Below are 23,961 nucleotides of genomic sequence, written 5' to 3'. Positions count from 1 at the left end.
CGACCTTACTAGGCCTGATGACAGTTTTGGTAGTGCTGGAATTTAACAAGAGGTGGGGGGGAGGGGGAACAGAAAGAAGAACAAAACAAGCAACTATCCTACTAGGCCTGACAACAATTCAGATAGTGCTGGAGGGGGAGAGGGAGGAAAAAACAAGTGAGGGGGGGAGACAAACAAGCTGCTATCATACAGGTTGGGCGACATTTCTGATAGAGTAAGTGCTAAGGATACAGTGAAGGGGGGAGAGGAGAAAGGAGGGAACAGCAAGAAGAGGGATTTAAATAAGCAGACATCTAAGCAAACAACATGGGGGGCGAGATACAACAGGCAAGCATACAGGCAACCTGGGGGGAGTTAGAGAAAAAGGATAGAAAGAGAGGTAAGGATAGGCAATAAAGGTAATTGCAACTTAGCAAACTGCATGAAAACACAGCCACATTTGAATTAAGTTAAATGCATGAAAACACAGCCAAATCTGAATTAAGGTAAATGCATGAAAATGCAGCCAAATTTGAACTAAGCTAAATGCATGAAAACACAGCCAAATTTGAAAAGCACCCAGATACAGAAGTTAGAAGTGGGTGTGAACACGCAGTGTAATCAGAGGTGCAAACATGGGGGACAAGCAGAGAGGGGGGCTGAGGCACAAGAGTTTAGAAACGTGCCAAGAGTAGGGAATGTACCCATAGTTATCGAGGAAGTGTTATGGAAGTGCAGATTCCAAGGTAGAGTGAGGTTGCAGCGTCAAGGAAGTTCGAGTGCAGGGGTGACAAGAAAATACCTCAAGTAGTGTTCTGGTAGCGGACATGGAGCAGACAGAGGCCTTAGATGCAGGCCTTTGAGCAAGGGCCGGCTCCGGCCTCCCGGTGCCCCCCATTGGTTGAAGAAGGAAACGAAGTAGCCGATGGGGAGGGCTCGCTGAAGGAAGTCAACGCAGCAGGATTCAATGCAGTAAGCGAGCCGCCATCTTGGAAGTGGCCGAGTGCCACAGGGCTATATGGGATGAAACAGAGGTGCCCGTGAATTATAAGGCACCAGGTTAAAAAAACAAGTGCTAAACGGTCAAACGGCATTCCGTGACCATAGTGAACAAAGCACTTCAATTATGCAGAGCATTCCATCCACGGCAAACAATTCAGAAACAGTAGCGCTCGCACACAGAATTAAATTATTGGCATGATATTGGGGCCAATGCTGGAGATGTGAGCCCCAGTGGCTTACCTTCGGGTGAAACACAGATTCAGCTGAAGTAGGGACCGCAAATGCGCAGAGCGTGCAGAACAGCTGATTCAAGGCGGGAAAGCAGAAGAGAGCAGAGCCGGAGGGGAGAGATACGAGACATCCCCTGAGAGTACAGGGAGCAGAGCTGGAGGACAGAGATACAAGACATCCATTGAGAGTACATGGAGAAGTGCTGGAGGTGGGAGAGATTAGACATCCACAGCCAGGTGGATGAGCTGGAAATCCGACATGGGGCGTCCTATGAAAGTAACAAAAAGCATAAATGGGGGTCAGAGATATACGGGGTCACCCGAAAGTTACAGATAATGGAACAATAGCATAGAGACCTGCTGTGGATGCCATTCCATAGTAAGAGAGGTGGAGAGCCACGCAGGCAAGCTCACACGAGGCCGGGACTGGAAGTGAGACAAGAGGATACAGGCTGGATGACCGCAAGAGCACCATATCATACCCCTGCAGTGAACAACAAGCATCTGACGGACACAGACAGTGGCGCTCCAGGCGACATGTCCGCTACGTAGAAGTACGATCCGTGCCAAGCAGTGACTCTGTATCGTCCAAAGATGATCAGAGGAAAAAGGGCTACATATGGACACTGAACAATTATGTGGCTAAGGAGCATAGCCCAACGCTGATCATGCACATTAATGACATCCCCGCTGAGTTCCTCATCGACTATGGTAAACTCCCTAAGTCAGGAGGCATACAACAGGCTCCCACAGCCCCAAAGCTAACCATCGACCATAGACATCTACCTGTATGGGTCCACAACACCCCTGCCATGCAGATGGGTAATTTCAGCAGTGTGCTCACACAAAGCGCATGCAGCACGTCTCCAGCTCCACGTGCTCAAGACAGAGACCAACAGTGGGTGTTTCCTCAGCTTCAAGACCGCAGTAGACAGTGGGGCTGGTACACGTCCCCTACCAGTTGAAAACATCTGTCTGGGGTTGCTGTTGGTTTGGTACTCTTGTTCTAAGGATTGCCTAGCATTTCAGTGCTGGACTGCTCAAGTGGGTGGGACAAAGACTGATATGCAAATGGATATTCCTCCTTTGTGAAAGGTACAGTGAGGTAAAACATGTGGCTGCAGACTGAGTGGGTACATTCCCACAGAACAGGTTATCATGCAGTGTTCTTTCATGCAGAGGTGCGCCCTGACCTCTTTTTAAAGTAAAAGGAACTTGGGGCGGGTCACCTTAAATTACCTAGGGTTATCCAGACGTGGACCCTTTGCTCACTGTGCTCAGAGAGGCACAGCCCCACCTGATGAGCCCCGACTAAGCATAAACACGTGTCTGGGGTTGCTGTTGATACACTTGTTCAAAGGAGGACAGGTTATCGTGCCATGTTCTTTCTTGCAGAGGGGCGCCCTGACCTCTTTTTGGACATTGAAAGGACATTCACAAAACTGTTTAAAGGGCTCAGCAAAAGCTCAGAAACTGCAAAATACAACTTCATATAGGCCCCGACGTCAAGCCGATAGCCCAACACTATTGGGGCATATCGGTCAACATACAGAAACAGGTGGAGGACGAACTCAAAAAACTATTGGACCAACACGTCATTGAACCCGCCATAGAGCCCACGCCCTGGGTATCCCCCATAGTACCGGTCCCCAAAAAAGCAGCCGAAGGGTCAATCCGGCTATGTGTAGATATGAGAAGGGCAAATGAGGCGATACAAAGAGAGAGACATCAGGTGCCTCGAATCACAGACATGGTTCACTTACTCCACAGAGCAAAGGTGTTCACGAAACTAGACCTCACAAAGGGATATCACCAGCTAGAAATTGTCCCTGAGTCGAGTTACATCACCACATTTGTGACACATACGGGCCTATTCTGATATAAACGACTCTGTCAGAATATCGTCTGCACACAATCTTTCAGGATGAATTTCATAAGGTCATACAACACATCCCTAACTGCTTAAATTACTCGGATGACGTCCTGGTCTTTGGAAGATCCACAGTGGAACATGATGCCGCTCTGCACCGGGTATGTTTAGCGCTTGAGGCGGCGGGGCTGACAATGATCAAAAACAAATTAGTGTTCCGCAAGGGCTCATTAAGATTTTTCGGACACCTCTTTTCTGAACGAGGCATGCGACCTGACCATGACAAAGTAGGAGCGCTCAACACCGCCTCGAGACCGCAGAATGTGTTGAGCTACGCTCGTTCCTCTGGCTTTTTAGCCATCTCAAGATACCTGCAGGACTACGCCACCATTAGTACGCCTCTCAGACACCTCACGAAACGTGACCAGGCATTTCAAAGGACAAAGGAATGCCAGGAAGCCTTTGAGAACATCCGTAATAGCATTTCGAAGGCAGAGGGACATGGCTTATTTCCACACTGACAGAAACACAGAGGTGGTCGTGGATGCCAGCCCAGTCGGCCTGGGTGCCATTCTGACACAACAGGACCAGGATAATCCACACAACCAGTACACAGTGGCATACGCCAGCCGGAGCCTCAAGCACACGGAGTAGGCATACTTGCAGGCCGAGAAAGGGAGCCTGGCCCTTGTGTGGGCCTGTGAGTATTTTCATTTGTTTCTCTACGGAAAAGCGTTCAGTCATCACGGACCACCATGCCCTCCTTCAGGTGATTGAGTCCACATCTGCCACCTGTGTCATACCTGTGCAGGATCAGATGCTCTCGACATATGATGCAATCCCCAAAGTCATCAAATTCAACAATGGTCCTCCATTTACTAGTCAGGACTTTGCAAATTTTGCAAGGTATATGGGTTTTCAGCATAGGAGGATCACACCATTATGGCCACAAGCCAACTGAATAGCAGTACGATTCATGGCAAACATCAAACGATCTCTGCAGGAGGCCAACGTTACCAATAGCCCATTCGAACAAACCCTATACCAGCTGCTCACTGACACACCCCACACAGCACCACGGGAGTGTGTCCTGCTGACCTCATGTTTGGGAGGGCAGTACGTACCCGACTGCCAGAAGGCCCGATTGCTCTCCCCAAGAGCTCACTAGAACCGGCCCGGGCCCGTTATCGGGAGGAGAAAAAGAAAATGAAGGACAGGGCTGATGCCAGGCGGGGAGCCATGGTAAACCACATAGAGGTGGGAGACCAGGTGGTAGTGCAATAACCTAGAAGTCAGAAGGAAGATCCTACTTTTGCCCCTGAACGGCTTGTCATAACACATAAGAGAGGAACGATGCTGATGACACAAGGAGGGTCTCGCAAGACAATCACATTAAACACCTCGCATTTCAGGAAATGCCCAGGTGAAGACACGCACCCGTGTTACCCCACCTGAGCTGACCGGAATAGCTCAGACTCAGGGGAAGCAGCAGCGCCAGGATAAGAGAGACACCCTCAGCGATCTTGCATAAAACCACAATGACCGATTAAAGAGATGGGGTAAAATGTTTACCTATTGTGTTAAAAAGGGGGGCGATGTAATGTTGTGCACGGTAGCACAGCCCATCGCTGTTGTTGGGTTGGGGGAGGAGCCACGTTGGGCCAAGCGGGGAAGGAAGTGACGCAGGGCTAGGGAGGGATTTCAGGGTGAAAGGGGAGCTCAGTGTTAAGTTAAATAAAGACGTGTCTACCCGCTGCACCGGTGTCCGGCATTATCATTGGTAACGGAGTGGTCCTCCGTTGCTGTGCAGAGGTTGACCCTCACATCATCCGGTATATAATGCTTAGCAAGTCTGTGTAACATCAATTCACACTTTTTTCCACTTGATGGCAACAAAGCAATACCACACCACCAGCAAGGCACACCCAGACGAAGCAGGATATTTTAGCGCGGCTGTTCTTGCGCCAGATATTTCGGCGCTGCAGTTAGGGCACAGCCGACAGGCGCAGGGACTGTTAGGCGCCGGCATGTTTTGGCGCAGTGACTTTCGTATCAATGTGGCGGTGCCCTGGCATGCAGGCTGCTGAGCAGAACAGCCACACCAAATTGTCCTGCTTCGTGAGAGATCTGCAAGTGACCTGCTGCATGCCTCGTCCCTGTACAGGAGGGAGTGACAGCCAGGCGCAAACCTCACTGGGAAAACTCACCTTAGGTTCTGAAATGCACGTCGCCGCTGCCAACTGGATGGCATCACCTAGGTGCTTTCAGCTCAATTGCTCTTTCCAGCTTTTCATTTCATGCAAAGGCAGGCTTCGAAATTGAGGGGAGCTGAAAGCTATTTAGATCTTGCTTCTAGCATAGTAAGGCCTGGTTAGCTTGAAACCAACAGCTACCAGGAGCTACTTTTGGCTCCTAGGGCAAACTGGTACCTTCCAAACATGTAAATCTGACATTTACTTTGAGTATTTGAGAATGTTAATAAAGAAGAATTGGAACACATCTAATACGGTATCTGGTCAATCCATCGAACACCAAAGCATCTAATACCAAACCATTGAATACCAAACCATCGAATTATATGCAACGAAATTCCATTCCATCGAATAGCCATTTCGTTGTATATAATTTGATGGATCCATCGAAATTAGTGGGGTTAGGGTTGGGGCTAGGGTTAGATTAGGGGTTAGATTAGGGTTAGGGGTTAGGGTTGGGTTAGGTGTTGGGGCTAGGGTTGGGGTTAGATTAAGGGTTACTGATGTATCTGAGTCAGGGATGACATGGAGCAGGAACCAGGCAATCTGCATCTGTCACTCAGTCCTGCTGCTCTATGGCCTCCTGGCATAAAATGGCAAAACTCCTGCTGCCAATCTCCTTCAGCCACTCTAGTCCCCATCCTAATGCCATGGTTTTCATGGATGGGTTACTATTGCCTGATGCCACAGCCATTTCCAGGATTACTTCATCTTCCGTTGCCAAGACAGGTACATGGGCATCAGGACTCCCTTTTCAGTTCTCCTTCACTCTCCATATCTTGCTTCAGGTTCATGATCCTCGTCGCCAAATGAAGTATCTGAGTCAGGGATGACATGGAGCAGGAACCAGGCTGACTCAGGTTAGTGTAAAAGGAACAGGCTTTATTCTTCTTAGTTACATAGGTATAGTTATGAAAAGGTAGGAGAGTAGGTCACAAGCCTCTGCCCTGGTTCCCCGTCTAACTCCAAGTCCCAACCGACCCTCTGTGGAATCCCCAGGCCTCCCACACTCCAAGCTCCACCTCATCATTCTATGAGGCCCCTGCATACACACAGCCAGTCACCACCATCATACCAGGATACCACACATCCCCCTCCTTAACAACAACCACAAGAAACAGAATACACCCACCATCATGCTAGGATTACAATCAAAACAAACATAACACCTTCTACCCCGGCCTGCCACACCGAGGTCTCAGTGCTGCCACCACCAAGCGCATACCTTGCCACATGGACAATTAAAACTAAACTACCATCAAAACCCTCCTAACCTACCACCTTTTGCCAGAAATGCCACTCCTGGCCTCAAGCCTGCCACACCTGAGCACTAACCACGTCTCAAAGGAGACCAACATACCTTCCAAATAGTGTAGCCCCACGAGCATACACCATGGCCTAAAACAAAAATCCTAACATGCCAACTACAAACAAAACCAAAGTATCCAAAAACAGCCACGCCTCAACACCTTATCCTTTCTCCCCTAAAGAAATAATTGAAAAAGAATGAAAAAAATATAGCAAAAGGACAAACTACACAAAGACCACAAAAATCACAAAACACGACCACAGAAGGAAAAGAGTGGTGCGTAAAGCCACACACGGTAAAAACCATGCTAAAAATAAACTGTCTGCAACCGTTAGAGATGATGGAATGTAGCGGTAAGGCATAGAATGTAAAAAGGCAGGAATTGTTATTATAGCACAACAAAGAAATTATGTCATGCTAAATTCCAAAGCTCACAGTAAAATGTAATAACATTTTGATGTTAAAAATTTAAACAATTCAATTTGCCAGTGTGTGGTTAAACTGGTCCTCCACCGACCACAACTACAACCCAAAAAAAAATTAACCACGGTCAAAAAATCTAACACTGACCTACAAACTGTGTGCCACTCCAAAAAAAACATGAAAAACAAAAATCAACTGGGGTGCTACACTACGAACCTTCGCAATACCCTGCACCACCTGGCACTACAGACAACTACTAGGAGACTAACTACTCCTAAAAGACACCACTATGTGCGGTCACCTTTAACGCACATACATACAAAATGGGCCCCATGACCAAACCTCCCATGCACCAATGCAATTACATGAACTCCAAACTACCTAAAATGGGCCCCTTGCCCTGGTGTCTACATATCTACCCTACTAAAGGGTTAACCTCAACTGCAGCACTACTATCACAAGTGTCCAACCTCCAAAAATGTTGAGGTTACTACAAAAGGTTTTTAAACATAAAGGCAAAACACACCCGGCCGGCATGTGAGAGCCACCCCACTAAACGTTGCTACAACTCTAATACACGTGCTAAACTCCAAAACACGAGTACAACTCCACTACCACATGCTCCCATTCACACGTACACACATACTACTACACACATGCTACCTCATGTGCACACACATATGTCACACACATGCGCTCACACACGCAGAACTCCAACACAAACTCCAAACCCACTGTCCACACAACATACACACTACCCGCAAATGCGCATTTTAAAATCTCTACATTTCCTAAAACAGGGATGTGCTGCACCACCAGCCATGGTGGTGATCAGTCACCATGCTGGGGGCGCAAATCACAATAAAAATCAATGTTTTGTGAATCCCCAATAAACTCATAATATGAATATTCTTCAAAATTTTAAACAACATCCCTGCAAATTACAATATCTGCAAAACCAAAACTGTGGACATATAAAATCTTAAACTCCTTTGCACAATTGTACTCCTCCAAAACATTAAATCATTTCTCAAAATAAATCATGTGCAGTATTTGTTTTAAACTGTGCAAATTTTCCTAAAATGCATTTATCACTCATTTTCAACTACAACACACGCTGCACCCCGACTTGCATTCACTCCCCCATTAGTGAATTTCACCTCATGAACCCATAATATGGCATACATTTCAAACCTTAAGATGCATCATTATTCTAGAGACATTAGTTACCACTGCAGCATTAAATATAAATTTCCTCCTAAAAACAACATGACCTTGTAATACGGCATCAACTTCAAACTTTAAAATGCATAATTCCAAGCATTCGTTACACCGCCGCATTTAATCCTGAAAAAACAAACATGTTAACATTTAATTTGAAATGCTGCATTTCACATCTACCGCTCCAACTATAAATCAACTTTAAAGCTCTGTGCACTTCAAGTCAATGTGCCATCTGCCCCCGGGCACTGTCTAACTAGAGCATTAAAGGGATTGTCTGCCCAAAAATTTTTATTGCCCAAAAAGATGGGCAATAATAAAAAAAATCGATTGCCACTTTTTTTTTTAATAAGTCCCAAATAAGCAAATGAAGCTCAAAATTTACAAAAGGAAGCACATGGGGGCATCCATTTTGTGAAATGGATGCCGCCTGTGCTGGCTTTTGCTTTTGCGGCACTAATGAAGGAAAAGCCAGCCAGCTGTAGTAAACAAAAGCTACCACTAGGTGGCTTTTCCTTCATTGGTGCCGGGACTCGGAGGACGCGGACCAGAGACTACAGGCAGAAAAGCTGCAGCTGCATCTCGGTAAGTGCTATTTATTTTAAAAAAAATAAGCACTAGCTGCGTTTTTTTTCCTAAGTTTTCCGGGCTGGAGGAGCCTGGAAAACTTAGAAATAAAACTGCAGCTTTAAAAACGTTGTATTTCTGTTTGCAGTAACTTTTGAAGCTCCCGCAAACATAAATACAATGAGCCGGAGGAGCCTGAGAAACTTAGAAAGAAAAACCGCAGCGTTTTCAAACACAACCGCGTTGTGTTTCTGCCTGCCGTGGCTATCGTTTTGGGTCTCCGGTGCTAGGGGAGCACCGGAGACCCAAAGTGAAAGCCAAGGCAGGCAGAAACACAACGCGGTTGTGTTTACATGCCGCAGTGTTTCTGCCTACAGCTGATTTCCCATGGGGAGCCCGAGAGCCCCAAATGGGAAATGCTAAATGCTGCAGTGTTTCTGCCTAAATCTGCTTTCACATTTGGGGCTCTCGGGCTCCCTGTGGGAGCCTGAGAAACTTAGAAAGAAAAAACGCAGCGTTTTCAAACACAATAACGTTGTATTAATGTTTGCGGTAGCTTCAAAAGTTACCGCAAACATAAATACGTTTTTAAAGCCGCAGTTTTATTTCTAAGTTTTCTGGGCTCCTCCAGCCCAGAAAACTTAGAAAAAAAAACGCAGCTAGTGCTTATTTTTAAAAAAATAAATAGCACTTACCGAGATGCAGCTGCAGCTTTTCTGCCTGCAGTCTCCGGTCCGCGTCCTCCGAGTCCCAGCACCAATGAAGGAAAAGCCACCCAGTGGTAGCTTTTGTTTACTACAGCTGGCTGGCTTTTCCTTCATTAGTGCCGCAAAATCCAGCACAGGCGGGCATCCATTTCACAAAATGGATGCCCCCATGTGCTTCCTTTTGTAAATTTTGAGCTTCATTTGCTGAAAATTTTACATTGGCACTTTTTTTTTTAATAAGTCCCAATCGATTTTTTTTATTATTGCCCATCTTTTTGGGCAATAAAAATTTTTGGGCGGACAATCCCTTTAACAATAAATCAACTTCATTAGCACCGTGCTCTGCATTATTTCTGGCAACACACTCGGGGTGCCCCGCTCCGCAAACAAACTACAGCTGATAAAGAAATGTCAGAAGCGGCGGACCTTCCATAACCAAAGTACCATGTTTCTCATTCCGCAAAGGTGAGTAAAAGGATTACAGTACCATTTATCTTCAATGTCGTGGCAAAGGTCAAAAGGATAAAGTACCTCGCATTTATCAATCCTCCAGGCAGTCCGTTGCAGTTTATTTCCACGAGCATTAATTTCCCTACGGCAGGCAAAGCAGAGGGATTACTCCACGCTCTGTTATTAATGAGAATGTAGTTTCCCTTCCGGGCACGTCATCACGCTTTCCCACGACTCCAGGGCCTTTCCTTTGATGCCGGCCTCCTCTTGTAATACGCAGCTCCGGAGCTCTGAATCATGGCAAAGCCCAACGGCACGGCTGGAACGCAAGGGTGTGGTGGGGGCTCGCATGGGCGCGCGCCACCCATGGCCCCCCAGGGACTCCCCAACAACAACAAAAAACGCCAATTTTTTTTTTTTTTTCATCTTGATTTAGAAAGTTCCTCCACGGACTTCAGGTCCCAGAAACCCTTGTTCTTCAAAAGCGCAACTGCGCTCGGATCCACAGTAAAATCGCCGGGCCAAACTCCAATGGCAATCTGCATCTGTCACTCAGTCCTGCTGCTCTATGGCCTCCTGGCATAAAATGGCAAAACTCCTGCTGCCAATCTCCTTCAGCCACTCTAGTCCCCATCCTAATGCCATGGTCTTCATGGATGGGTTACTATTGCCTGATGCCACAGCCATTTCCAGGATTACTTCATCTTCCGTTGCCAAGACAGGTACATGGGCATCAGGACTCCCTTTTCAGTTCTCCTTCACTCTCCATATCTTGCTTCAGGTTCATGATCCTCGTCGCCAAATGAAGTATCTGAGTCAGGGATGACATGGAGCAGGAACCAGGCTGACTCAGGTTAGTGTAAAAGGAACAGGCTTTATTCTTCTTAGTTACATAGGTATAGTTATGAAAAGGTAGAAGAGTAGGTCACAAGCCTCTGCCCTGGTTCCCCGTCTAACTCCAAGTCCCAACCGACCCTCTGTGGAATCCCCAGGCCTCCCACACTACAAGCTCCACCTCATCATTCTATGAGGCCCCTGCATACACACAGCCAGTCACCACCATCATACCAGGATACCACAGTTACATTAGGGCTTGGGTTGGGGCTAGTGTTAGATTAAGGGTTACATTAGGGTTAGGGTTGGGGCTAGGGTTAGGGTTGGGGCTAGGGTTAGATGAAGGGTTACATTAGGGTTAGGGTTGGGGCTATGGTTAGGGTTGGGGCTAGGGTTAGATTAAGGGTTAGGGTTGGGGCTAGGGTTAGATTAAGGGTTATATTAGGGTTAGGGTTGGGGCTAGGGATAGGGTTAGATTAAGTGTTACATTAGGGTTGGGGCCAGGTTTAGATTAAGGGTTACGTTAAGGTTGGGGGGTGGGCGTCGGGGTTGGGGGTGGTGGGCGTGGGGGACCCCCCCCAATATACAAAAAAAAGATAGCATTTCAATGCTTTTTTTGTAACTTTCAAACGTTACAAGAAGCTGGCCAGTGCCGAAATTTCAGCACTGGACAGCTCCATGTAACATTTTACAGTTACAAAAAAAGCATTGAAATGCTATCTTTTACACGTAAAAGTGTATTTCCATTGAAACCAGTCCATTTATTTTTTCGATGGACTGGTTTAGATGGAAAGGCACTTTTACATGTAAAAGATAGCCTGTCGATGCTTTGGCATTCGATGCTTTTTATTAGATGCTTTGGTTTGTCGTTGCTTTTTTTTCGATGGAATTACTATAAACCATCTAATACAAATTTAAACACAATGGTTCATACAAAATGGAAAAACATTTTAAGGAGCATCTCTGGTAGCTCCTGGTTCCCCTGCGGTGCTCCTGCCTACAAGGTGATGCCTGACACCCAGGTTCCTTCTCATCGAATCTCAATTTCAAACCCTGCAAAGGTGCAAAGATGAAGTGCATTTTGGCTAAGGTCCTAGCTCCATGCCATATATAGAAAATATGTTCGATATGTAAGGTACATACAGTTGAGACATTACTGCTCTCAAGGGAAGGCATTGTTGCCCAATGCGCATCGCGTGTCCACCGGGCAACTTGTCCTCGTGGGGGTAATATATATATTTATGAACCCCACAGTAGGTATTTAGTTTGTTATCCTGTGCCCGTTTGTTAGGCCAGCGCCAAATTGATTTTTGCACCAATCTGGCCGTGGCGAAAGGGGCTCTGCGCCCTAAGTGTTGCGCCAAAACAGCCGGCGCCAAAAGGCTCATGCCAAAACATGGCATACTGCACCCAGAGAAGCCATTTAAGGCTACACTTTCACCTCTTAGAGCATCCACCCCTTATTTCCCTGCCTTGTGACCACTGAAGGCAAGTGTCCCCAAAGCGCACCCACCCCCCTAAAGGAGAGGCAATAAAGGACGCACCCCAGGAGGGAATGAGACCAAGACAAGTGCGGGTGATAGTAAAGGGTTTTTTATCTAAGTCAAAATAGGGCATGCAAAGAACTCTGCAAACTCCGAGAGCGCTCTGTCTGACAATAGCAAAGACAGGTCCTTTTGTTACAAATCTACGTCATACATGACTCACACTATAGGGGGCACATAGTTTCAGGGATTTGGTGGCGTCGACTAACTACTTATGCAATGTATAGTTGTTGCTCCAGGATTGGCTGACATCTGTGCGGTGCCACGAGGGGTGGATGGTCAGCTGGTTTCGTTGGGGTGGAGCGTAGGGCTGGGTGCAGCTTGCAACGATGATTGATGCCCTGTCTAACACTTTGCCCTTGTGGCTTGTACACTTTCATTCATCCACACCATTCCTTGATACTAACAACCTTATAACTCATGGTGGTATCTGCGACCTTGTGTTTGAAGAAGGGACAATATATTTATTTCATATTGGGGAGGGCGGGTGTCTGGCAGGCTGGTACCTTGAAGATAGAACGGCTTCACAGGTTCAGGCACGGGGCAGCCATAAAAGAGACAAGGGGGTCTTTTACTGCCCTGTCCTAATGATGTAGAAAGGGAAGGTATTTATGATCGTGCGGGTGTCTGGCAGGTGCCCCTTTTTTCTGAGGCCATGCATCTGGGTGTAGCGAGGACACCAGAGGGTGGTGGGGGGACCGGGGAGCCTAGGGCAGGTGTTCTGTAATTGGCGCCTTATTCGCAGCATGGGGGAGGTGGATGCCTGGATGGGGCCCGGTGAGATTGGGAGGGGAGGCCTGGCTGTACTGTTCGAGCGCCAGCTATCCCTGGAGAGCCTGGGCGGGGGAAGGGGGAGATGGCCTTGTAGCTCGGGGTCTGTCTGCGCTGGCCAGCGTACCATACCTTGAGCATGAGGAGAGAATACCACCACTGAAATCATCTAATATTGAACACATACATTTTTATAATCATAGGACTAAATGCTTTAAACGTTATGCTATGTTAACAAAAAGATATACATATGTATGTTTATATATTGTCAATCGACATACGAACATGAGGTAGCATTAGGGCTGGAGTGTGTGCCAAGAGGTAGACGTGGTATATTACAAAATGATTCAGGCTTTGCAAGTTATCTTATGTCTCAAATAAACATCATGACATCTCATTTAAAAGTGTTCGCACATTGCTCCTGGTCCACACATCTCCATTTTAGCAGCAATCGTTAGTCGATCATGCACGTGTTATGAGAATATAAATATTTTACAACACAGGAGGTCTTGGGGGGGTTTATGTGGGATTAGGGTACCATATATTTTGTTGGGGCTGAGTACAGGGTTAGGTCATACAGGACTCAACCAGTTTTCGTTTCTTGCTCACCCCGCCTGGTGACAGTTTGGACAATGATGTGCTGCGGAAGGTGAAAGTGTTACAGTGTCTATTTTGTTGTTGTTCGTGTCTAACTGCTCGTGAGAACAGGCCTCGGGAAGATTTACCATGGGATGGATGCTGGGGATGGGTGGCACGGTCAAATAAGGGTCAGGCTCTAGTTTCGAGTGCATGCAAGCTGTTCTGACTGCGGTGAATCTGAGCGCAGTTTACAAAATGGAGTCGGTTAAATGTAAAATGGAGTCTAACCTTGCCACGTTATTCTAGGCGAGCAGCCTTGTGTGTCGATCTGCAGCCGCCCCGTCACCTGGGCCCTGGGACAGGGGGGGCCGCCGACGAGGCACAAGTCTCCTTAAAGGTGGGAGATGTATGAGAGGGGGGGTCATATCAACCTGCCCTCCCCTACATTTCCCCCCTTTCGTTACTTAAGTAACGAATAACGCAGCTCCCCCAAACGCTTTCGTTCGTTCTCAGCTTGTACTGCCTCTTCCCATGCGGGAGTTCCTTTAATGGGCATCTAGGCCCTGCACACTGCTCGTAGGCTTTCCCCCCTTCGGGCATATTCATCAGGTGTGCAAGTCATGTATATACATCCCCCATCTCCCTCCAGGTCCACCCACACCTCTGTGTACCACTTTAGTTCCAAAGGCTCCTTTATTGTAGTATGGTACAGTCTATCCACTACATCCCCATCATAGTATATTGGTACCATTCTAAATTTTGTTTCTGCCTCATCTCCTGTCTGAACCTGAGCCTCTTGCTTCACTTTTGCCATGCCTCTATCGTTGCCCACTGTCACCATCATCATTGCACTTTTTGGCACTGCATCTGCGCAGCATCGAAGACCCAGCTGACACACACAAAAAATCAGGAGCAAAAATACGATCAGGGGCATCAGTATCTTGAAAGCTGGTCCCATCCATGATGGTACCCAGAAAAAAATGTTGTCGAACCACGTGCTTGGCTGTGTTCCTCCTTCCGTCCTCATGCGTTGTCCCAGGTTATGCACTGCGGTGATGACGTGTGAAAGGGTACCATTGTCTGCGTCGTCAGAAGGTACAAAAGTGCAGCACGCGCTTCCAATTTTTCGGCAAACACCTCCATCCATCGCTGTTAACAGGTCCAGAACATACCTGTTCTGCATTGTCATCAACCTTAGGGCTCTTAGTTCCACTTTGATAACATTGAACCCTTCTTCAGTGTCGTTGGCCAGCTGTATCAGTTCCCAGCGCGTGATCTGGAGTCAGTCTGCATTTGCATGTGCTTGGAGGCCAGGGACAAGGGAGGCGAAGAACGTCTCGGCCGAGTTGAACAGTTTGTAGCGATCTGGGATTTGTGCCGACAGTTCTGAGGATTCTGATGATAGGTAATTCGATGACCTTCGCTTTCTGGACACGACCCCCTCAGCGTTTTCGTTCGAGATGGCATACAATTGCGGTTCTTTGGATGGCTGCAGCTCCTCCGCATTTTGGACTGTGTTCGGTCGCCCCCCTTCGATGTGGCTTTCTGGGATTACCATGAGGGCGGAGTGCAGCGTTGCCATGGAACAGATTCCCCTCCATGATGGTGGGAGGTGCAGATATGCTTGTTTGCCACACACCCAGTAAGTGTCCATGAGGGCTGCTGTCACCTTTTTCATTTCTGGGATGGTCAGTGTTTTGTTGCACTTCTCGTTCGAACCCATGTCCATTTTCCCTTCTCCCTTGAAGCACAGTTCATATTCTATTTCCTTTTGTAGTTTGAACGGCTTTTCAATTGTGCTGACCCATGTGAGCTTTGAGACGTGTTCAGACCAGATTGGTGCACAGGTTTTCAGAATCCATTGTAATCTGTCTGCTGGAACCCCTCGCAGTGCATCTGCCTTACATATCATCACTTCGTCTTGCCATTTATTTTCCAAAAATAATGTTCCTTTTATCACGAAAAATGGTTCTTTTAGGCACACCACTCCTTTTTGCCTGGAATAGCATGTTTTCTCATTCTCCAGTATCTCGACCACAACTGTGTGCGCCTGAAAGGTGTTCTTAATTCTGCACAGTGTGAGGTGAAGGAGACATTGGGCATCGGTAAGAGGCAATTCTTGTGGCAATAAAACTTTGGGTGTACCTGATGCATGGGGAATTAAAGAGCAGACATAACAGCTTTCATTTGTCGTTTGTTTCGCTGTTGAGCTCATGTCTGCATACCATTTATTTGACTGATGTGGGTGTCGGGGATCCTCTATTGTGTCCAGCCCTAGGCCAGTATACTGATCATACTTATTCCTCCTCGCCCCCCTCCTTTTTCTGACACTCATTAGAGCTTTACTGGTTGTTCTGGCTGCGTTTAGTTCTGCTTCTCTGTCCCCCGCAACCCCCTTTTCCCAGTCATCATACAGTATTTTAAATTTGAGAGCCATTTCTAGATTTTCATTTGCTTTATCAGTGAAATCGACATGGTGTGTGGGAGGAGTGATTGTTTGTACAGGCGGGGCTGCAGTTGTGGCATATAACCAAGATATAGTAGAAGGGTCACGATCATTTAGGTCATATACACTGAAATTTTTAGGAGTTAAAAGCTTGTTGTTATTTTTCGAGGATCCTGTGTCCATACAAGTCTTGACCCGTCCCAAATTAAATAATAACCTCCTTTAAGCATGTGCGTTTCATTTCCCACAGTTGTTGCATTACTCCCCCCCTCATTTATTTTAAACAAAATAAATGTGATGGTGGCAAACGTTACCAGTCCAAACATTATAGAAAAGAATATAATCATTGTTACAGTCAATCCACACTCATATGAATAAGTACGTAAATCAAAGGTGCAAGCTCTATTACTACTCTCTCTATCTGATGCAGGCCGCCTGTTCGTTGCCATGGTTTCACCTATTTATTGAAAAATGAAGTGCATTAAGCATACATGTGCAGAAATTCATATAGCATATAATTTATAAAAGATGAAAATGAGCGAGTGAAAGGAGTGAGTGAAATATTTAGAAGATAAACAAAGAGAGATGGAGAGAGAGAGAGAGAGAGAGTTTTATAATAATACAAATTTAAATATATGTATATTTTGTACATTTCTCATTTCTCTGGATACTTTGGTCATCATTCTATACATTTTCTGACGTTACAGGTACTGCGAAAGAATACATCTCTATGGATGCCTGTGTTTATGTTGTTTTCATTCTTGTTCTAATTGTGGTTCATCAATGTCTGCACTATCAATTGGGTTAAAACTGTCATAGGCTTTTCTCACGTCAGTAAGGTGTATCCAATATCTCAGGCCTTTCACTTTTACTGCTGTTGGTGTGCAAAACACCACCTCATATGGGCCATGAAATCTTGGCGCACACCACCGACGTACGAAACTCCTGACAAATATCATATCACCTGGTTCTAGCTGCCCTTTTGGATGTTCCTGGTTAGGTGTCTGTTCCCCACCTTCCTCCTGTGGGGTGAATGCTGGTGCTAGCTGTTGTGCAATAACACGTGCTGCTCTCGTGAGTTTCACTAAATAGTCATGGAATTCCTCCCCTAACACAGTTGCACTCTTGTGTGCATCTGACTGTCTGCGGATGGGCGAGTTAGCAGTGTGCATTCTCCTTCCTGTCACGATCTCATGGGGTGACAGGTGGTGGTCTTTGCTCGGCTGATTTCTCAATTCGAACAAGGCCAAGGGAAGGCAATGTACCCAATTTTCAAAGTAAAGCAGAGTTTTGATAATCTTCCTTTCAATAGGCCGTTTATTTTTTCCACAACGCCATTGCTTTGAGGATGGTAAATCGAGGACAATTTATGTTTAATCCCTAACATGGACGTTATTTCTTTAAAGAGGTCGTTCACAAAATGGCTGCCATTGTCTGAGCGTATGACGTCACAAATTCCCCAGCGCGGGAATACTTCCCTCACTAGAAACTTTGCGGCGCATTTAGCATCTGGTCGTGCACAGGGTCCTGCCTCCACCCACCTTGAAAAGGGACAGACCACTACAATCATGTATCTAGCTCCATTGCACCTTTCACCCATGTCTGCGTAGTCTATGTGCAGCTCTCTGAATGGACCTACTGGCTTTGGTATAGTTCCTCTTATTGTTCTTAGAGTCATTCCTGTGTTATAAATTTGGCACGTTGTGCACTCCATTGTCATTTTTGAGAGTTGTTCCTGTAAGCCTGGGATGAACCAATGTTCCTGTATCTCTGCAGCGATGTGTTGTTTTGTGTTGTGTGCTGGGAAGTGTAATTGCTGAAAAGCTATGGCTAACAATGCAATGGGCATGACCACTTTTCCTGTGTTTGTTTGTCGCCATAATAAATCAGTTGCTGACTGACTGCAACCTCTCTTTTGCCAGAGCTCCTTTTCTTCCTCGGTTGCTGTCTCTTGTAACTGTAATATTTCTGATATAGGTAAACTGTTGTACCCTTCTGGAAGCTCATCATGCTCCTGTGTTTTCATTAAGTACTCACCTGTTCTCTCTTTTACTAGGTAGGCGGCTTCTTTGGCTGCAGTGTCTGCGGCCGCGTTCCCCAGAGAGACAAAATCAGTGTTGTTGGTATGTGCTTGGCATTTCACTATTTCTACCACTGAGGGGTCTTTTAATGCTTCAATTAATTCTTTAAGTAGCTGTGCATGTTGCACTGGAGTCCCGTCTGCTCTAGTGAATCCTCGTCTTCCCCATCTCGCTAATCCTCCATGTACCGTTGTGGTCATGTAGGCTGAGTCGGTATAAATGGTCACAGCACATCCTTTTGCAGCATGTAATGCTTCAATCAGTGCTATAAGTTCTGCTGCCTGTGCTGAAAAGTGGGCTGGTAGGCGTTGTTGCACTAACACTTCGTACTCACCATCCTCTAGCCGGACCACTGCTATTCCTACGTGTTTCTCTCCTGTTTCTGAATTTACGGATGCTGAGCCGTCTATAAAGAATATTTCTCCTCCTGTGAGGGGGTTCTCACTCACAATTGTTGCTCCATTTTCTTCTGCCTGTATGCTTACACAGTCATGTGCTTGTATGTCTTCTACAGTGCAGGGTTCTGAGATGAATCGTGCAGGGTTAACTATCTTGCATCTTACTACATGTATGTTTGCGCTGGATAGTATCACTTCATATGCAGTTGCTCTTTGTGTGGTTAGAGTACTTTTTGATCTTTCAAGGATTGCAAATAAGTTATGCTCCACGTATAATGTTAGTGAACATCCCATCACTATCGTGGCACTTTTTTCAATTGCGAAAGCGGCGGTTGCAAGGGCCTGTTCGCAAGCGAAGTGCCCCTGCATTACCGCGTCAAGAGTTCCACTGTAGTATGCTAATGGCTTGTGCCCAAGTGTGGTTTTCTGGGTCAGTACTGCTGTCATGAGTGTGTCTTTGCAGTGTGAAAATAGGTAAAACTCGCGCTCATAGTCTGGGTTCGCGAGTACTGGTGCGCTTGATATCAATTCCTTGAGGGAGTTGAAGGCATCACATATTTCACTTGTCCAATTTATGTCTGTGTTTTCCTTTTGAGCTTCCTTGAGCCCTTGGAGCAGTGGTTTGGTGTATGCTGCATAATCTAAAATCCATGCACGACAGTAGTTGCACATGCCCAAAAATGTCTGCATCTCTTTCACTGTTGTAGGGATTTTAACTGCTGATATTGCGGCTACTCTGTCTGGTATTATTTTCTTTCCGTCTTTGGAAATTAATTGCCCCAGGTACAACACTTCACGCTGACAATATTGTAATTTCTCCTTGTCAACCTTGTACCCCTTCTGGGCTAGTAATGTCAAGAGGGCAATCGAGTCTTTTCTGCATTCTTTTACGCTTTTGCTGCAGATGAGCAGATCATCTACATATTGAATAATGGTGCTGTCCGATGTCATGTTCCCGAGATCTTCATGTAGTATTCTGTTGAATATGCTGGGACTCTCACAATAGCCCTGGGGTAATCTGCAGTGCTCAAACCTTCTCCCCCCTAGTGTGAATGCTGTCAGGTATCTGCACTCCTCGGCCAATGGTATGGAAAAGAATGCATTTTTCAGGTCCACCACCGTAAAGTGGGAAGCCTCCTTTGGTATACTGCACAGTATTGAGGCTGGGTTCGGGACCAGAGGGAATTCCTTTTGGATGACGTCATTGAGTGGGCGTAGGTCCTGGACCATCCTCCACGCCCCTCCTTTTGCCTTTTTGATGGGGTATATGCATGTGTTGCACGGGGAACTTGATGGTATTATTATCCCTTGTGCTAGTAAAGCGTCTATTGTCTCTTTTATTCCTTCTTCTGCCTCTTTTGATAATGGATATTGTTTTACCCGTGGCAGGATGGCACCGGGTTTTAATTTTATCTTCACTGGGTCAACCCCATGGAGTAATCCTACATCGTGGGGGCCAGTCGTCCACAATTTGTGTGGTACCGACTGCATGTCTTCTTCAAAGAATGATGGCGGTTTTCCCACCATGGCCATTAATTGGATAGGCACTTGTCTCTGTTGTATCATTATTTCACAGGGAATTGCTATTTCCATTATTATTTCCCCTTCATGTTCTGAATCTGAGAAAAGGTCTTCATCTGTTAGGTCTTGGAGTGCGATGTCAGCATTAATGCACAAAACTGTGCGCCACTCGCAGCCATGCATGTCCATGGCGATAACTGCTATTCTTTTTGCAGATACTTGTACTGCATGTATGTCTAATGTCAGTACTGTCCCTGGCACAATCTCTGGGCGAGCAATTGGTCGAAACATAAACTCTGCTGGTACTCTCCAATCTACTTTCTTCAGTTCTGGGATCACTCGAGCAAATGTTTTCAACCCAGAGATGAACATGTGATCGTCAACTGGTATGCCTCGTATCTCTGGGCTTGTCGCCCGCGAGTACACCACCAACATTACTCTCAAGGGGCAAATACCAGGTGTCGAGCACACTATTCTTCCTCCTTCAGTAAAGGAGATAGTCATATTTAGTTTGCTGAGGAGGTCCCTCCCCAGTAAGTTTATGGGCGATTGTTCGTAATACAATAAGGGGGCTCTTACTGTTTTTCCCCCCACTGTTATGTCCAAATCTTCTGTGTAAGGAACTTCTACCACAGCCCCAGAGAACCCCTGCGTCTCTAATTTACGATTGGATATCGGGAACCGGCCTTCACGTATACATGACTTTTCGGCTCCGGAAGCAACCATAAAAATTAATTGTTTGTTTTCTATCTCCGCCCCTATCAATGGTTCCTCTGCTGCATTGAAGGTCATCGATAGTACTGGACACGCAAGTGCTCTCTGTGGGCTGTCCTATGCTGGGTGTCTTGTATTCCCCCCAGGGCTAAATACATTGCCTGACACCACCGCCACCCCCATAGGGTGTTGGAGCGCCATTAGGTGCTGTGGTAAAGGGGTTGTTTCTCGTGTGTGGAATGTGCTCGCTGCTCTGTGTTTGCTGCTGGGCATTGTTTGGTTGCTCTCTAGACTGCTCCTGCTCTCGTTGGTCTTGTTGTTCCTGTCTTCCTTGTCTGGGTAATCCATATGGACTTCCTGGGTGTGGGTGCCCATAATTTTGCGGCTGTTCTTGATTGTTTTGGTTTGGTCTATCTCTGCACTCTCTCGAATAATGTCCCCATCTTCCACAGTTCCAGCAGCTCCCTTGCCCTCCCCTTGGTCCCGGGCCACCCCCGCCGCCATTCCCTCCATACCCTTGACCGCCTCCTCTACGCCCTCTGTACCCACCTCTTCTGTTCGCGGGGTGCCAATTTTGCCATTGCTGTCCCCCATAATCTTCCTGCCCGTTCCACTGCCTCTGCCCGTTGTCTGTCCAGTTCGCCGCCATTCTCCCTTGTATTGCTACCATCCCTTCCTCCTCCTCAAAATCTTGGTCGAGGGGGAGTGCAGCCACAGCTGCAGCGACCTTCACTAACTTCGTTTTAACTAACTTGGCCTCGTCTACCAATCTTTTCTGTGCTATTTCTTTCTCCCTCTCTTTGATCCTTTTACAATGGTGTACGATTATGCTCTGTATCTCTGGCCAACCTTTTGCTACTATTCCAGCTATTTTGTCGAGTGCCTTTTGCACTTCTTTTGGTATTCCTTTCTTTACTATAAAATAAAATAATGACGTGGATTGGTCATATGGGGTACCTGTCTCGGCTCTCCACATCTCCTGTATCCGAAAAATGTAATCCATAGGCTCTTCCCCGTCATTCATAGTACACTGAATAACTGACTGCATATCCGGTGTATCAGGAAAGGTGTCCCTTAGAGCATCCCACACGCGTGCGCGCACGGTGTTGAACGCCGCGCCATCGTGGCGATCGCTGTCTAACGTGATGCCAGGGAAACCCGCTTTTACCCATACTCTGTCTGCCTGGTCCCCCACTGCTGATACGAGTAGGCTCTTAACATCCCCTATAGCCAGTGGTACCCCTGCAGTGTTTTTTTCAAATGCATAGATCCACTTACTAGCCCCTCCAGTTAGCGGTGGTAATGTCTTTAGTAAATTTGCCTTGTCCATCTGTGCCCAGGGGACGTAGTTTGGTCTTCCTGCCCCCCGGTGTAACAACGGGAGTTGAAACCGCCCCCCTCTTCCTCTACCAATACTCACCTTTGGCCCTTTCTTTCCCACCACTGCCGTTCTTCCCACCCTACTTCTTAATCTCCCCGACCAGTCGGTTTCTGCTGCACGGCCCATTGGTGTTTCATGGAAGTTCATTAGGTCTCCCCCGGCAGCTATCCCCACCCTGCCTGTCTCTCGTTCATCTTCTTCTATTTCGCACCACAGCTCCTCCCCATCCCCTGCTGCCTCGTCTATTCCTTCAGTGCCCTGGTCAAAATCATGGGCTCCTAACTCTCTGATACTTGTGGGTTCTTCTTGTATTCTGAATAATACTTCTCCTTTTCTCCACCCCTCCTCCCCTTGTTTGCTTGACCCCGGGGATCTGGGCGATCTTTCAGTTTGCGAGGAATTTTGGCCTGTCTGCTCACACATGCTCTGTATTCGGGATAGCTCCTCTCTAGCAATTGATAGTCTTGTGTCTAAATCCTCTGTGAGTTTACATATGCTTGCTGAGGACGTACTCACCTGTCCACTTCCTCTAGGACTGTCGTATGGGGGTGGGGCTGTTGCTTGTGGTGGGTGAGCTGGTGTACTTGTGGGTACATAGGTGGGGTCACTGTATCCTGTAGCGGCCATTGGTTTATTCAAAAGGGGATACAATTTTATTATTTCTGTTGGTTCTCCTGTCCCTTCACCGTCCTTGCCGCTCTCTGCATTGGCAGATGGTGCAGCAGTGAGGGCGATTTGACTAGGAGGGTTCTCTGTCTTCTTGTGAGGAGGTATTTCTTCAAACAGACGCCATAAATCTAGGATTTCTCTTCTATTATGAAATTGCTTACCCTTATATTTTATAAATATGCAGGTCGCTACCATATCTAGAACACTTTTTTCGAATGATCCTCCCTGGGGCCATACTTGAGGGAATCCCTCCCCTTTTAATTCCGTGACCCACTGGTCATGGTACTTGGTGATTTTGTCAGCATAGCCAGGTAGGCTTTTGCAAATATGCGCTAAGGGTGTCTCTGCACCCATTTTCAATTCTTTACTTTTAAACTCTTTTACGTCCACTCTATGTTACCGTATGTGAGTGATGTGGTACATGTGGGTTCTCTCTACAAATCTGACAAATCAACTTTCAAAAATTGCTTTGCATTGAGTTCAATGACATTTCTCGCTTTCTTTCACTTACCAGGCCAAACTTACATTGGCCTTACCACCTTTATTTCACTTTTGTCGATAATAAAAAACATATAGCAACATAAAACTGAACTTGCAACAAACCTTACATACAACATATGGCGTTAGTCCTCCCTTCCCTTGCCCTGCGCTTCTTAACTATTGCGCTTCCCCCCCCCCTTTTACTGTTACACCCCTTTCCCTACAATAGTCATATTGCCTCTTCAAAAAGGAAAAAGAAAAATAAATAAAGCTTGTTTCTAAATCGTCACCGTGTCTCCTTTTCTCTCAGACACCTTATTTCGTATACTTATTCCCAGCACTAGTCGAGATAGCACTATGCGGCGCCGCCTTCTACCCCCTCGCGGTTGCAGGCTCCCTTCCTCTTTTATTCCTTATATACTTTGTCCTAATGGCCATATGCAAAAAAGTGAAAGATAGAGTAAAAATAGATTAATAGGTGTTTTCCTCCCTGGTTTCCCCTTTTGTTCCCTTCTTTTTTATCTCCGTTTATG

General features: G+C 46.5%; 1 protein-coding gene across 3 annotated transcripts in view; it reads left to right on the top strand.

Annotated features, from left to right (window-relative positions):
* The window catches only part of LOC138521875 (E3 ubiquitin-protein ligase TRIM39-like), a 498,159-nt gene that overhangs the window by 364,193 nt on the left and 110,005 nt on the right, over positions 1 to 23,961 (top strand). The gene's annotated exons all lie outside the window — the stretch shown is intronic.

This window comes from Ambystoma mexicanum, chromosome 13 (genome assembly GCF_040938575.1).
Source record: "Ambystoma mexicanum isolate Mex_15411 chromosome 13, UKY_AmexF1_1, whole genome shotgun sequence".
Lineage (NCBI taxonomy): Eukaryota > Metazoa > Chordata > Amphibia > Caudata > Ambystomatidae > Ambystoma > Ambystoma mexicanum.
Note: the sequence above shows the minus strand (reverse complement) of the source record. Positions and strands in the feature narration are given on the sequence as shown.